Source organism: Argiope bruennichi, chromosome 1, assembly GCF_947563725.1.
Source record: "Argiope bruennichi chromosome 1, qqArgBrue1.1, whole genome shotgun sequence".
NCBI classification, from domain to species: domain Eukaryota; kingdom Metazoa; phylum Arthropoda; class Arachnida; order Araneae; family Araneidae; genus Argiope; species Argiope bruennichi.
The window spans coordinates 52,239,439-52,255,474 of NC_079151.1; the positions used below are offsets into that span (position 1 = coordinate 52,239,439).

The following is a 16,036-nucleotide window of genomic DNA, read 5'->3' on the forward strand; positions in this document are numbered from 1 at the left end:
AGAGCCGTATATTAAATTAGAAATGAAGGTATTTCAAAATCTAGACAAAAAGTCGACAAGATATAGAATCTTATGAATTTTACCTAGATTCACAAGATATTTATGAATTTTCTGTATTTTTGTTCTGGGACAAAAATACAGGTGCAATTTTAATCGGGAACAAAATGTTTTTATTTGGGTTCGAAACCATCACAAATTTGCGTAATTGAATTCTTAGAGGATGAATTCTCAGATGATTTTTCTTTCAATTATAAAAAAAAAATTATCTCAAATAACTCGAACCCGCAAAGCATATGGAGAATATAATTGAATCAATTAATTCATTTTCACATAACAGATCTAAAATGACTGGATTTTTCGGATCTGCTGCGTGCGCATCGAACAAATTCCTTTCGCAATAGTAATGAAAAAAATGTTCGTTGATTGAAATATCTTTTATTTTATATCCTGTCGGGTAGTTTAATTTCATCTGCATATAAAATTTTAATTTAATTTTGTGGGCTTTTATTAATTCTCAAATTTTGATTAATTTTTAAAACTGATTTTCTGCATATTCCATTCGTCTCTTTCACGTAATTAAGGATTGAATTTAATTTGAACTTTATTGAAATTGTTTTAATTAAAAATGTTTAATTAATTTGATTTAATTCTTAAATAAATCAATTTTTAATTAAAAAGGTTTGTTTTAACTTATAGTGCTAATCAACACACTGGTATATAACTAAATGTAAGAGGGCACAGTTCAAATTTTACAATTCCTGGTAGAATGCAATTCAGTGTTGAATGCCACATGACATTTTACGGTGAATTGCAATTATTTTCATAAAGCTATCAGAATCCACAAAGATCATTACTGGAATTATACGAATGTAGTCACCATTATAGGTATATAGTGTCTCTATGTAATTGTAAATACTGTAAGAGTAAAGGAAACGATCTACGAGAATTGTGTGCATTCAATTGATTTCTAAGGACTCAATTTATGTTTGGTAACTTAATATAATTTTAATAAACATAAAATAACTTTTATAAACCCAACAAGAGTTCAAGAAGCACAGTTAACTCTAACAGATTAAGATTGGACATGACTTCTGGTGAATGGGTCACTGATAATTGAAGATACAATGTTTTATATTTCTCTGTTGTATAACGCAGGCGCAAATCACACAAACTGCTGTTGCCACATGATTCCTTTTTTTGTCATTAAAAAAATTGCTGTTTCCCTATGGTGAGAAAATTGAAATGAAAAATGCTTTAATCCAATTATTTTTAAAGATATTCATATAGCTGAAAATGATGTTCATGTTTTACATTGTCCTGTAACTGATCGACATTGTTGATTTGTATATTGTTCACTTATTCTTTGTTTTAAAAGGTAAAAGAAAATGATAGCAGTCAACTTGCTTTTAAATGTTATTATAATTCGGTTGATTTTTAAAATGTATATATGTATATTTCTGTTGTGATGTATTTTCAGAAAAAGGAAGGGGGGGGGACTTCTAATTGAGCACTTTTATCTAAAAGGAATATATAAAAGCGTGAAAAAGGTAATTTTTAGAGAATTAGCCTCAGGGTCACTTAGGCTAATTTTCAAACTTATTTTGAACATTTTACAATTTACAGCGCTTAGTTATTTCAAATAAGTAATGGGTTAAAGTGTATTTCAATCTTTCAGAAGACTCTGAATAAGTCTACAAGCCTAAAAGTTTAAATAAAATAAAATTAAAAAAAAACGGGAAACGATAAATACTTATTCCTTATATTGTTCTGGATTAAGTTAGCTTTGCATTTTCATATCCATCTAGCTACTTAAAACATCGTGAAGAGTTTTCGATAATTAAATTCGGATCCGTAATCTTCGGAGTGATGCATTGAACTTTTATCAGGAAGTTATTTTGATAACTTTTTTAAGGCCTGTGTGAAATGAAAAAAAAGTCTTCAACGTAATTTCATTGCAATGACGCAACAATTCAATCGAAAGGGACATTCATTCGTATTTCCAATGTCCTTGCAACAGTAGTTTTAGGTATTTCAAGACATCGTTGCCAACATCAGAAATTATTGCTTCCTTATGATGCCTTTATAATAATTACTTTTATATCATAACGAAGTCTTCAGTAAGTGAAAGTTGTTTAAAATCCCCTGTCAAGTAGAAATAGATTTGCCTTTTGCGTGAGTACTTTTATCACTCTTTCCATTCTCTCGAAATATTTAATGATGGAAAAACACTAGGAAAATTAGAGTTAAGACATAATAAACCGGGTGTAGTACGTTTAAATCTGCTAGTCAGAGATAAAAGAATCTATAATCTTATGCCGAAATCTTAATCTCTACTAATAATAAACAAGAATATTCAAGTGCTCTACAAGTTACTGTCTTAACTAGAGCTGCCAAATTTGGTAAAATATACTTTGGAAAGTCGTAATATATATTTCGGAGCGATTGTTTTAAAGTTTTAAATGAGATTTGGACTTTTCTGTGATTACTCCTGTAAATATTATTAAAAAATTTTTTACACTGTTTTAAAATTCAAAATATTATATTTCTGCTGATATCAATTTATTTGTTGTATTAACTCTATTTGTTGTAACAATTTTTTAAAAAAGATATTTGCTTTTGCACAATTTTCAACAATTTCATTGCTGTAATGAAATACAAGCCGTTTTCGTTGTTTTGTCAATTGTTTATTTAATTGCGCATTTCCACTATTATGAAAAATTAAAGAAAAGTTCTGTTTAATATCTGCGCAGTTTATACGAAGCATAAAAAGTGAAATTACGAAAAATGACGTGCAGTTAGAAGGCAGATTACGCTGACAGTTATGTTTTTAAAAGTTCACGCAGTTAGGAAGACTTATTTATATAAATAGTAATAATAAAGAGGAATGTGTGTGTATTAACGCTTTACAGGCCAGATTATTTGACCTATATCTTCCAAATCTGACACATGTATACCTTGGATCGAAAATAAAATTTTAGTTAATTAAAAATTAAATTGAATTTTGAAGTTCTGACTTGATAATTTCGAAAATATTATTGAACAAAAATGAATTTTGAACCATCTCAAAATTTAAAAAAGTATCACTAATGATACCATTTTAATAGTCATGGAAATTTTGCCTGAATGTTGGCAATTTTTTTGAAAAAAAATATTTTTTCCCTGATTTTCTACGATATTGTTACGAAATTTCCGGGGTTCGTTTGGATAGTGGGAGTTGTATGGTGTAAAGAACGCTCAATCAGCAGGCGGCAGTAGAAAATGAAACAACGACGTTTATTTACACGAAGACACACAGGACAACGCAAAGACGACAACTATATACAGCACAGAACACGATTATCTTCAGCCGAGACGTGCAGCATACAACAGACTCTACTGCAGTCAGTAGCGCACAGCTTAGTTCAGCACTAGCTTCACTCCGTCGCTTATCCCTGGAAGGCCAGTTCTTTACCGTCGATCCCGACTACTCTTCGACTCCACTGGTCCACGACTCAATTCGCGACGACTCTGGTTCACTACGACGACTACTCTTTCGCTTCCGACTACCTTCGTCTCCACTGGTTCGTGACTCAATTCACCGTCCACTCCCCGGCAGCTGCAACTCTTTTTATAGGTCTCAGGAGGCTGGACTAGAAGCCTCTCAACCAATCAGGAACGTTCGAGGCGTAACTCGGTTCCTACTGGACGGATCGGGAAAATTCTCGATGTTTCAGGTATAATCTATTTTAACGCCAAAGTCGCCAAATTGTCGCCAAGCTCTGGGACCTCCCATGGAACCAACTATGCTGGAAAGCCGCATCACAGATTCGTAACAATATATTATACTGTTGTCCTGAAAGTAAAACCTTTTGCCTTGTTTCATCGAATATTTAACGTCGTGATTTTCTCACCATTATGAAAGCTATTCTATTTAATATCAGCTTAAATTACAAGACAAATAAAAAAAATGTTACAATATCTTGAAATTTAAAAGATAAATGAACCAGTGGATATTTACCTTTTTAATAGCACTGTGAAGCTATGGGACTGTCTCCATTAGAAAGGTTCATATGTACAAAAAAAAAAAAAAAAAAAAAAACAGAAAAATTAGATTAATAAAGAAATTTCAAAAAATTCGAATAACATGGATAAATAACATTAACATTTTTACAGAATCGTGGACATAAAGTTATATCCAAATGAGTTATCCGAAATCAAATATAACCAACATTCACGGAAAACCAATTTATCACCTGAAATAACTAGTAATAAATATAATTCTATCGAATTAACATGACTCTAATTACAACTGGATGCTTGCAAAAAAGTTTTTGAGAGAAATTTAAAGTTGTAAAAGATTTAAAGAAAATTCAATATCCTTTTAAAGAAAATTAAAAAAAAGTCGAATCAATCTGGTCGTTAAAGGCGGTTAAATAGCTAAGATAAATGTAACTTAATCATGATCTATAATGAATAGAAAATGCAATACAATCAAGGAGTTGAAATTTTTTTTTATGCATACTCCGGTAGCTATGAAACATGCTGTAAAAGGAAAAGAATACATACAGCATTTTTGAAATGAAGCATTTCACAAAATTCAAGTCTATGAATAAGTTTCATGCTAAAAACTTGTGATTTATTTCAGAAGTGAAGAAAGCAGGATTAAAAGTTAGGTGCCCTTATTACGTGTCAAGAGTTCTGTGCTGGAATGGTTCCTAAAAAATTGTTTTGTTTTAAATATTTTTATTACTACACGTAAATTTGAGATAAAGAAATTATTGTGCTGTTCGTTTCAGTATCCCGAGACAATCTTTTTTCGATGATTCTATCTCACTAAGGGGTGAAAAGTGGAATGTCGTTGGAATTTTCTGGAATTTCTTTGTTAAATGTAAACATCTTACTTTCATCTTTCTTCTCATCCCTATTTTGTCGAATTAAACCGATCCTAACACATGCGCAACAGCGCGGAGGATTTTAGAATCTATTGGCAATACACAAAATGCAAATTCTCCACTGAATGTATACATTTTTATATATAGCTACTTTTTGGATATGAGGTGCTTCCTAAGAAAATGTGTTGAAAAAATTAATTTTAATTAAAATTGATCTAAATTTTTACATTTTTCTTCAAAATTTAAGAACATATAACTGCACAAAATCATGTTTACGTTAAAATACAAAAAGAAAAAAAAAACTGTATTTTTAAAATTTCTAAAAATTAATTCTAAACACCATTGTTGTCGTAAAGTTTTCAATTTTGCTGTTTCATCAAACTTTCTTTTCGCATATATTTAATAGTGTTAGTGATGTAATAAACTGCTTTTTTAAAATTAATTTTAAAACAGAATTTTCATTTTCGCATTAATTAACCCGATAATGTTGGTATCTTTCCTGTATATTTTATGATTAAAATTTGTTGCACATAGAACACAGCAGCTGATATAATTCAACCAGATGTAAACAAGACATTTGAATCAAACATAAAACATTATCACAGTACAAAGAATAAGGAGTTAGAAAAATTTTTCTTTAAAAAATCCCCATCAGAATGCCTTTTCTTGAGACAATTTATTTTCAGCAAAACAGCCATAAAAGCTATTTTAACCGTATTTTTTTCAATTTTAGATGCAAATATTAGCTTTTGCAGAGTTTCAGAAAGAGGGATTCAGTTATTGTTTATTCATATTTCATAAAAGTCATTTTAAAAAAAACTTTAACCCAAATCAAAACAGCATAAAGATGCAATTATTTTAATTTAACCATAAAATTCATTACGATATTTTGCCAACGAATTTTTCATCTAACATTATACGCGGCCAAATTCGTTATTTATTGCATTATTAAAATTAAATGTTTTGCTAAAGTATGAAAGTAATTAATCTATATATTAATTTATATTTTTATCGAATTTTGAAGTTCTTGCATATAACTCATTTATTTTATAAAAATCAATCAATTTTATGAGTATTTTATTAAATTATTTTATAAGTATTCGTGTCGAGATTGATTTATGGCGAAAGTTTTTGAATTTATTTGCTTATATTTCCCAACTTGTGCCTGTTTCTTAAAATCATAGTCAGCTCTTATTAAAAGTATTCTCTGTGACTTCTTAGAATTTTGCGCCGTTTTATATCCATAATTTATTTTTTCTTTAGCTTGTCATAAATTATTAATAAAAGTGTTTGGAGTCAATATGTTTGCAGAATAAGGTACTCTGAAAATACTTTGTGTAACAATATTTCGAAATACTTTTCTATTTTAACATCTTGAAATGTTTTATATAGTTAAAAAAAGAGAGAAAATGATTTATATAAACATAGATTTTTGGAGGAAAAAATAAAGAGAGGTTAATAAAGTGTAATTAGCAACTATATTGGTGTGAATGTTTAATACTAAATGCCAAATTCCATATTTTTTATCATTTATCTTGCATTATATTTCAATATTTAGCGTTAAATTAATTCTCTTCTTGGTTTTTATAACTCAGAAAATAATTATTTATTCATTAGTAAGCAATTTTGTTAAGTAAAAGTCAATTATATATTTTTAATGCAACAAGAATGTTAATATTTAAATAAGTATCTTTAAATAAGTTAAGTAATTATTTAAGTATGCAGATTTTAGGTATGTTTTAAACAATTTTTTCAAAGCATCTAAACTATCAACAATTGGTGATTCAATTAATTACAAAAGTTGGACGCATATAAATTATAAAATACAATAATAATTAATAAAAGCATGAATAAATTTATTTATACAATTTTTTAAAACCTCTGCCGACCTGAAGGAAGGCTTTCAATGAATCGATAAGGCATGAAAAAAAAAGCTATCAGCAAATCTCATTACTTTTTGGAAAAAATTAATCAGTACAAGTTTTAATATAAATTTTAAAAAAATCTCAAATATTATTAGAAAATAAAGCAAATTATAATTTCCTTTTTATTGCAAGAAGAAAAGAAATTTAAATAAGTGAAGAGAAGATTAACAACAACCCCCAAAAGCATATACTTCTATTAATTAAATTCTATGTATCTAACAAAAAAAAGCCTCATTAACAATGATAAAAGGATATTATTTACTTAATGCTGTGATATACAAATACAGTCGAAGCAATATCTAAATAAAATACTAATGCATTGTATAAATAAATGTATAGAGTGAGACATTGACTAAGAAAACGCCTCTCTCGATGCAAACACAATAATCATTTTCCCTTCGTTGGAAAGCTCATATTTGATACTGCTATTGAGATTTAAAATTACAGAGTTTAACAATTTCTTTATCTTTATTAGAGACACCCTTTTTATCAATTAAAAAAGGAAAAAAAAAGGAAATTTAAAAAAAGGAAACGTAATTGGTATGTACATAATACAATTGTAGAATAAAATCTCCAACTTTCTTTCAAACCCGAAGACACTCTTTTAAATTTCTACAATGATAAAAGAAAACAGTGATCTACATCTTATTAAAAAATATATATATATAATGAATTAGAATTATTAAAATGGACAAAGTTATATAATTGTAAAACTTAGCGACTGACTAGTCGAATTTTCATTTCAGTTTCTCATATTTAATATTTGAAAAATGTGATTGATGCTGATATATAAATATAGACTTTCGAAATTTGACCCTTCAAAAAGGTTTTGAGATTTTAAATTGCAATTCTTTTGGTGTACATTTTTAAATCTAAAAATATTGAATACATATCACATTTCTTTTTTGATTATAACATGATTTAACACTTTCTTTAATTCCCTTAAAATACGATTCAAAATCAGCTTTAAGAATATGTTGCTATTGGGATATTAGTGCACAAATAGTCATGGCACTTCTACTCTCATATATATAATATTACGTAGAAAAAGTATAATAAATGGCTATCCTTTGCACTATGTATGAAAAATTATGGGCTGTACTATAGCACAATACGAGACACACAGTCTTTAACAAGAGAGAAATTTTTTGGACTTGTCTTGTTCTGGCGTATGGTATCAATGAAATTAATTATTGAAATTTCATTTTTTGATTTCTATTGATTTATTTCAATTTTAATAAAAACAATAAGAATAAAGGGATATTTTAATTCGTAAGGAAAAAAAGTATTTTTTAGAATGATAAAAGAATATAATGAGGATTCAAATTACATAGCCAAACATCGCTCAACAAGAAAAACAAAGTGTGAAATAAGTGACTCCCTAATCGAGTGACGAGAAGAAAGTGACGTCGCATGCTGGATTGACTTGTGTTGAGCACTTATATGAAGGGTGCCCCTGGAAGATGTTTTGGCCGTATAGCGTTGTCGAACGCGACTATGAAGTGTTTGAATAAGTGCCTGCAGAATTTTTGTCGATGAGATTTTGTCTCTAGCCAATAATATGGTGCTGTAAGTAGTCTAGCAATGGCCTTGGCAAACTGGCCGAAGAATTTAGCCAGAATCATCGAAGATCTTATGAAGCTACATTTTGTGCCTGTCAGAAAATTGCTCAGAAGATTAGGAAAAATAATAGATGCAATAAAGCAGCAATATTGCAATGAAATAAGGGACAGGCTGAAAGCACAGGGAATTATTGCATCGTACGTTGAGATGCATCACTCCGATAGACAGTAGCCATGCGCCCTTATAAATTCATTTAACGATAATACTGTCTCAGTTTTGCCAAATTTTGAAGGCGTAGCTAAAGATAAAGGCCTTTAGACAATTTTCTCGTAACAAAAGCATGCATTGTAAATAATAAATTTAATTATTATAAATTTTCGTAAATCCTTTTTTCTGAAATGGGATACATTATCCCATTTTGCATGGTTTCCTATGCAAACAAAAAGAAAGAAAAAAAATTGAAGAATGTTTCGCAATACGAGTAAAGATTCGAGAACGAATTATGCTCGCTAAGCGAGGTTCCACTGTATCTCCTATACAAGAGTGGAAAAACTATTGAAAATCTAAAAAAAAAAAAAATGAATAGACTACTAAATAAATAAAAAAATATTACAAAAGCAAAGTTTTATGAAAGCTTGTATTAGTTGCCTTAATCATGAATAAATATATAGGAATTTAAAACTAGTTCTACAAATTTTGAAAATTTCATTTTTTTAAAGGTATTCGAAATTATATAACTTTTTAACATTACTCCTTTCGCGTATTCGAATTAATGAGTAGCTTAGTACGATAAACAGAACAGGCAGTTTTCTAAAACCTTGAAATAAAAAGGCTCTCTGTCTGTGTTTAGACTGTAGTTTCGACAGTGCACATAAACTACAAACAACCGATGGTGTGGTCTTCCCAAAACCTTCTCGCATATTCCATAATAAAGATGTTATCCCAATACAGGCCTTCAATGGAATCGTCATACAATAGTTACGAAATATTAACTTTTGGCGGGAATTTAGCAGTTTTACTTAATCTATCGTGTTAACCTTGGCGAGTTATTTGGCATATGTTAATAATATACAAAAGTCGAATTTGTGTTTTAGACATATTTTTCTCAGCCGACTGAAACATAAATCTGACACAAAACTGCTCTTGTAATTACAAAATCCTATACCATATTTGATATATATAAATCATTATATTTTTGAATTATCGTGTTTGTTTCTGAAAATACAAATCGACAGAATGTTAACCAGTTATATTTGGCTCAAAATTTGACAGCTGTCTACACTATAGATATTAAATCTATGTACCAAATTTTATCTATTAAGCTATCTCCATTTTGTAATTATCATGTCAACTTATATTCGAACAGCCGGACAGACGGATTTCCTCTGAACGAATTTCGCTCGAAATATGATAGAAATCCACAAACTTGGTGTAAAGATCTTATACCAAATTTCATCCGTCTAGCTCAAAGTGTTTTTAGTTATCTTTGTCACAGACAGACAGATAGACGTATATTTTCTAGAAATGTGTTTTTCGAACTCGGAGGTCTAAAGCGTGGAGATTCGTCAAAGTCTCGAGATCAAATTTTTTGACGATTACAATACTTTCTCTATATTACGTATACGAGAAAGTAATAAATAATATTAGTAAAGATTATGATGAAAAGTTGAAATTGAAAACATTAAATTTATCTCTTTTAGATGCCTAAGAATTTCTGACATTTTTTTGACACTGACATTTCTGACACTGACATACGTAAAAGACATATTCCTCTCAAAACGACTCTTTCATCTTTACAATGCATATTTTGAATGACTGCTTTAAAAGTAAAAATCAATAGTTGAAAATCACCATAGGTAATTTCAAGACATCAAGATTTTAATCTAGAAAAAAAAATCAAACGAAAGCAAATGGATTCATATGAGAGGGAACAAGGTGGAAATGAATCTAATATTGTTTTTAAACTGCCATAATCTGTAAATTGAATAACTAAAAATCGTTCAAAACGCTCAATAGGTAGATCATTGAAATTCGAACGATCGAATTTAATCCATTTTTCTTGGGGTGCAGGTGCTCATTAAAAAAGGGTTTTTAAAAAATTTTATAAAGCTCTTATTTCAAATTAATTGCATTTTTAGTTTCCTTCCTTCGGATTATATAATTGCACAAAAGTAGTTTTCACACCACTTTAAAAGGAAAATTCACTTTTCCATGATATTAATTTTATTTCCAAGCAAATGGGAATGGCTAGTGATATCTTCTTTAATATTAACAAATTTTTCAAAATTTACAAAGAAACGTCTATTGAAAAAGATTTTTTTTTTTTTTTTACTTTTATTTTCTATTGAAAGTTTCAGTTATATTGTTTAATTGCTGAATCGTCTTTCAGGGCATAACTTTTAGCTGAAAAAAATATCATTTTAAATTCAATAACGATATTAAAGAAAATATTATTTGAAAATAAAATTCATGTCACGGAAAAGCGAATTTCCTTTCTTTTTCATTACATTTCAAAAATATTTAATTTTCAGTGCTTGCTTGAGTACTTTTACTCCAATTTTAATGGAAGTATCCCGTGCTTTGTATACTTCCGATATAATTTTACAAAAGGCTTACAAATTTCTTAGATTTGATTAAACATAAGAAAATTTTTAAAGCATTTAAAATTTATTTTTCACATTTGAATTAGAAATAAGGGTAAAATAGCATGATAAAAATACAGACAACAAAATAAATAATGTCTGTCATCGTTATAACATTATCAAGCCATGATATTTTGTACCAAACATTGTAGTTAGTTTGCCCTCCTCCCATAATTATAATTTCAGAGTTCCAGATTAGAAATAAAATTGAATGTCATACTGATTAAAAAACATTATTTTCTTAATCAGATATCTTAACATTTTTAAGAAATATATTTAAAACATTTAAATTTATTAAAAATTTCAGCAATAATTTTAATAATTTAAAAAATAAATTGGAATATTATGAGGGTTTTTAAAAATTTGTTATACCTTATTTTTGAAATCTAATTACTGTTAGAAGTCTATAATTCATAGAGGGGAGGGGTACTAAAATAGTATAAAAAATGAATGCGTTAGCATCATTACTTCTGATTCTAAATGCATTTATTTTATATCTTTATTTATAGAGTAAGAAGAATTCCTGCATCTCAATTTTTTTTAGTGCTAAAAAGTATAACTAGTAATAAAAAAAGAATTTCAGATTTATTATTCAATTATATCCTAAAAGCACCCTATACAAAGATTTATTATATATATGCCCCTTTTTGGCAAAATAAAAATGGACGTATAATGCAGAGGATAGAACAAATCATACCAAGAATACAATAGTTTCAAAAATAACCCAGATATATTTTATCTGGAGGGCTATATAAATGGAAAAACTATTTCAGTGGGCAAGTTTGGTATATTGACAGCTAAATATTTGCTTCGAGCAATCGTTTCACTCGTCTCTTGAAATGATTTAACCCACGGGCAACAAATCACAGCTTTGCACGGTTGCTGGCTCATTTTCTGCGGGATCTTTTGCTTCATCAGAACAATTTTCTCGTGGGTGGAAAAATAGCTGAGCGATCAAACTCCTCCCACCACCTACGTCACGGGATCTGCGCACGAATCGTGCGCTCATGCATTTTCCTGTGTGACAAGCGCAAACTTTTTCTTTCTTTTTTTCATTTTCGAACGCAATTCTTTGGATAGGGTAAAAGCAACTTTCCCCGAGTATAAAAGGGGCCGATTTTATCGAGGAAGTCGCATTGATCAAAAAATCTTTAGCTGCCGTGCTTTGAATCCAAAGAATAAAGGGCAAATTTACATTTGCGCTTGATAAACGGGTTAGCCCTTCTAATTGCATAGAATACAGATCACCAGCGTTGGAAGTTGCACCAGGTAAAAATATCATTTCATTATCTTATTGCGGATGCAATCAAATTATTGTTTAGTTGTTATTAATGAAAACGTGTAGTAATATTTCCAAAATTTTGCAATTTTAAGCAGTTTTTTTAAAATAAAAAATGCTTATATAGAATTCGGAAATAAATGTTTTTAAATTTTATATCGTAGTTTTAAGTACCATGTATGAAGGAAAAAAAAAGTTTAAGCATTTATAATTTCCCTCCTAGATTTATGGAATAAGGTTAATATACCCATAAATCACGTCTTTATACATAACACTTGCACATCTTTTTGTAAATGAAATATATTCTCAGTATTTTATTCCTAAATATTCAATTTCGCAAAGTAGAAATAGTAATATAAAAATCTACTTCTCTGAGTTGTGTGTATATAAATGGCATATATAAATCAAATCGTAGATAATCTAATGGGAAAAAAAATATTAAATTCGACATTTTGTGCAATTTGGGAAAGATAATTGTAATAAAATACTAAGAAATTGTTGAAATATTTCTACTAAAAATTTTCTAGATTTTTATTGTTATTATTTAAGACTGGTCTTATACTTTTTGGACGAGGTTCAAAACGTCATCATAGTGGAATTTGAAGTTTATTTCATCCAAATTATCAACTGGCATTATTCTTAATGTTTTTTTTTAATTTAAGATGTATCAATAAAAAATCATTTTGCTCATATTTAAATCTATAAATTATAAATTTACTATAATGATTAGCTATTGATGTTACAATTTTAATATTTAAATGTCAAAGTAAAATTTTATGACTTTCATTATTTTTTACTTGTAAACAGATCCTTTCTATTGCTCCCGCGAAATATTTCATTCCAATTATAGTTTCGGCGCATTTTTTGAGTAAAAAAATATTATAACATTTATTAATAGGAGCATTAAGTTGACTTCTTCAAACAAAACTTTAATATTAAGTATTATGGATTTATTTTACTGAATCAATTGAATATCGTATTAACGCAACTTTGATTATAAGTTTCTTTTAATAGAAAAACAATTAAATTTGCACTACAAGTTTTAATAAAGTAATTTCGTTTAGTGAATTTGCAAGTTTTATTTATTATAGATTTGTATAAAGTTTTAATGAAGTTTATTATTATTATTAATGAATTTTTGTAATCGAGTGTCTATATAAAAGAGAATATAATTAGTTCCAGATCTCTCAAATTTTTCAAATCTATCTGAAAGATGAATCCTTTAATTTATTCGGTGTTTAAAGTCCATTTCAGGTCTTTAAACGATTTTTGAAGCTATTTGATCGCCAATATGTTAAACAGAGCGGAAAAAGCAGAAAAATCAGCGATGCCTTAATAAATCAAACCTGTCATATAATAAGGATGCTGAGAGAGTAATGAATGAATGAAGATGACAGCCATGGCTAAATTTTCTTTTATGGTATCCTAGTACAATATTAAACATACAGTAATCTAGATAACAACTTTATGGTTGAAATTTAATCATGAAATTGAAAATAATAACCTTAAAAATAGCAAAAGAAAGATTAATTTTACCCTGGAAGGTAAAATGAGTCCTTTGTAAAATGGGTCAAGCTCATATCTTCAAGAAGGTGTTAAATATCATACAGTAAATGTAGCTTAATTGCGGTCGGAATCCATAAACTTCCTATTATTAAAGGATTGAATGAAAAATATAGATAGGATACAGTTATTCAATACAGATCCAAATATAAACCGAGATTTTGTGACATTACAGCTACATAAATTTATTAACAAAATTCAAATAATCATTTCTTCAAAATTAATCACAGCATTAATAATTATCTGCCTAGAAATATGTTCAATGGATTTTGCATTATAAATCCATAAAATGGCAGTTGAGTCCCTGTTGTATAACAGCATTTCTTTGCATGGATCGGATGAAAATTTTGAGTTCTTAAACATGAAGGTCTTGTTTCCAATTAATTTTCTTGATATTATTTAATGAAATTAATTATAATTAAAGGTAGTTTATTCCATCACGTTTTATAAACTTTTTATAAAAAATTTACACTTTTGAGAATACTTACGATTCCTCTGTCCATTATGAATTTTTTTTTCTACCTAGAAATACATAGAATATGTTTTAAAATTATTTTTTTATAATTTTTTATTCAATTGTAGAGCTAAACCTGAAACCGAAACTAAAATTCTAAAAATAAAATAAAGAAACTAAAGGAACTTTCAGGACTCCTTTTAAAAATAAAGAAGTTAATAACATTTTGTTTTAAAACACTTTTTATTTAAGACTTAATTTATTTATATTTCATTGTTCTAAAAATTCACAATTTTTCAACATTTTTTTTTCTTAATGAGTTAAATTGTTCTATTTAGTTCTACCATTACATTGTTCTATCAATAAAAAATGCCGAATGATCCATGAATATTTTTTCTATCCATAATGCTTTATGAATTAAGCAGTTAAAAAATAAAAGTTTCTCTATTCAGGAAAAATAAATGCATCGTTTTTTAATTATTTGCTATATAATTAGAGCTTTCGCCTTCGAAATCATTCCAACTAATGAAACATCTCTATTTTCAATTCAAATGCGAAATACCTATTAATTGTAATAAATTAAATTACTTACTTACATTTTTTTAATTATTCTTATTCTCCGTTGATTCTTTTTATAAAAAAATTATAAAATATTTTCATATACATTTTTGGTTAATGAATTTTAAAGGAAATAGAATACCGAATAATAAAGTATTTTGTTCTTCTTTTGCATGTGTTTTTAAATATAAAGTGCACTTATTTCTACGAAATTTTCTTCCATCTAGTAATAATTGCCAAAGAACAATCATTAATTGAAAATATGACTAAAATCTCCTAGAACAATTTTTCTAAACTTTCAAATATAATTTTCAGGTATAAAGTTTGATTTCAATTTTAAGAGTTTATAAAGAAAATAATGTATAAATAAAAATGTTTAATCTGTTTAATGAAGAACTATTTTTTTTTATTGGAAAAATCTCATTTACTACTTTGATAATATTAATTACTATCGAACGTTTACTTCAAATTCTTTACAGAACGGAAGTTAAAATAAGTATTTTTTATAAAGAATAAACAAAAATTATTTTTAATAAACATATGAGCCATTATTTAGATATTAACAGAAAATTGATAATATTTATTTAAGATCACAAAATGAGAATTTTTTTTAATTTCATTTCCGTATCAATTTTTGTTTGATTAATTGGGCTTAATTTACACTAAAAGTTGCTTTTATATAATTGAGGTATGAAAGAACCAAGTAAAACATTTTATAAATTAGAAATTTAAAATAAAAAAATCGACAATTGCCATTTAAATCGAACAAAATCTTATACCTTAAACTTTTGTTTCATATTACCAGTAGCGATGGTCTAGCGATATTGTCTAAGCTTCGTTTTCAGAAAGCTCCAAGTTCAAACCTAGATTCCAGTAAAAGCCCGTCATACGTGCACATTAAATATGATGCCTGGAGCTAAACGTCCTCCACTGTTTGGTGCGATATATTGGAGAGGAAGTTGGCATTTCAGATGTCGCCTTCAATCCCTGACTACGGCTCAAAGTTACGATGTACTTCCGATCCAAAATGGCTCTTGTGTTGCATCGAAAAGGGACGCTAAAATAACTTAACTAAACCTTACCTTATGTTGTACCATTTATTTTATTTTCAGTTAGGATGTCTTATTATTAACAAGGCTGACATTCCTTATTGATTAAGAAAAATAATGGAATACGCATCA

At 28.1% G+C, this 16,036-nt stretch overlaps 1 protein-coding gene across 3 annotated transcripts in view; it reads left to right on the plus strand.

Moving 5' to 3' along the window:
- The first annotated feature begins 2,044 nt into the window (after window positions 1-2,044).
- Window positions 2,045-16,036, plus strand: part of LOC129971164 (uncharacterized) — a 95,755-nt gene continuing 81,763 nt past the window's right edge. Inside the window, exon 1 of one of the 3 annotated variants that reach the window (XM_056084692.1) lies at window positions 2,045-2,172. The gene's annotated coding sequence lies outside the window, so the exon portion shown is untranslated. Of the gene's footprint in view, window positions 2,173-12,114; window positions 12,271-16,036 lie in introns of those variants that run through there. The other 2 variants (XM_056084710.1, XM_056084683.1) reach the window with 2 other exon arrangements.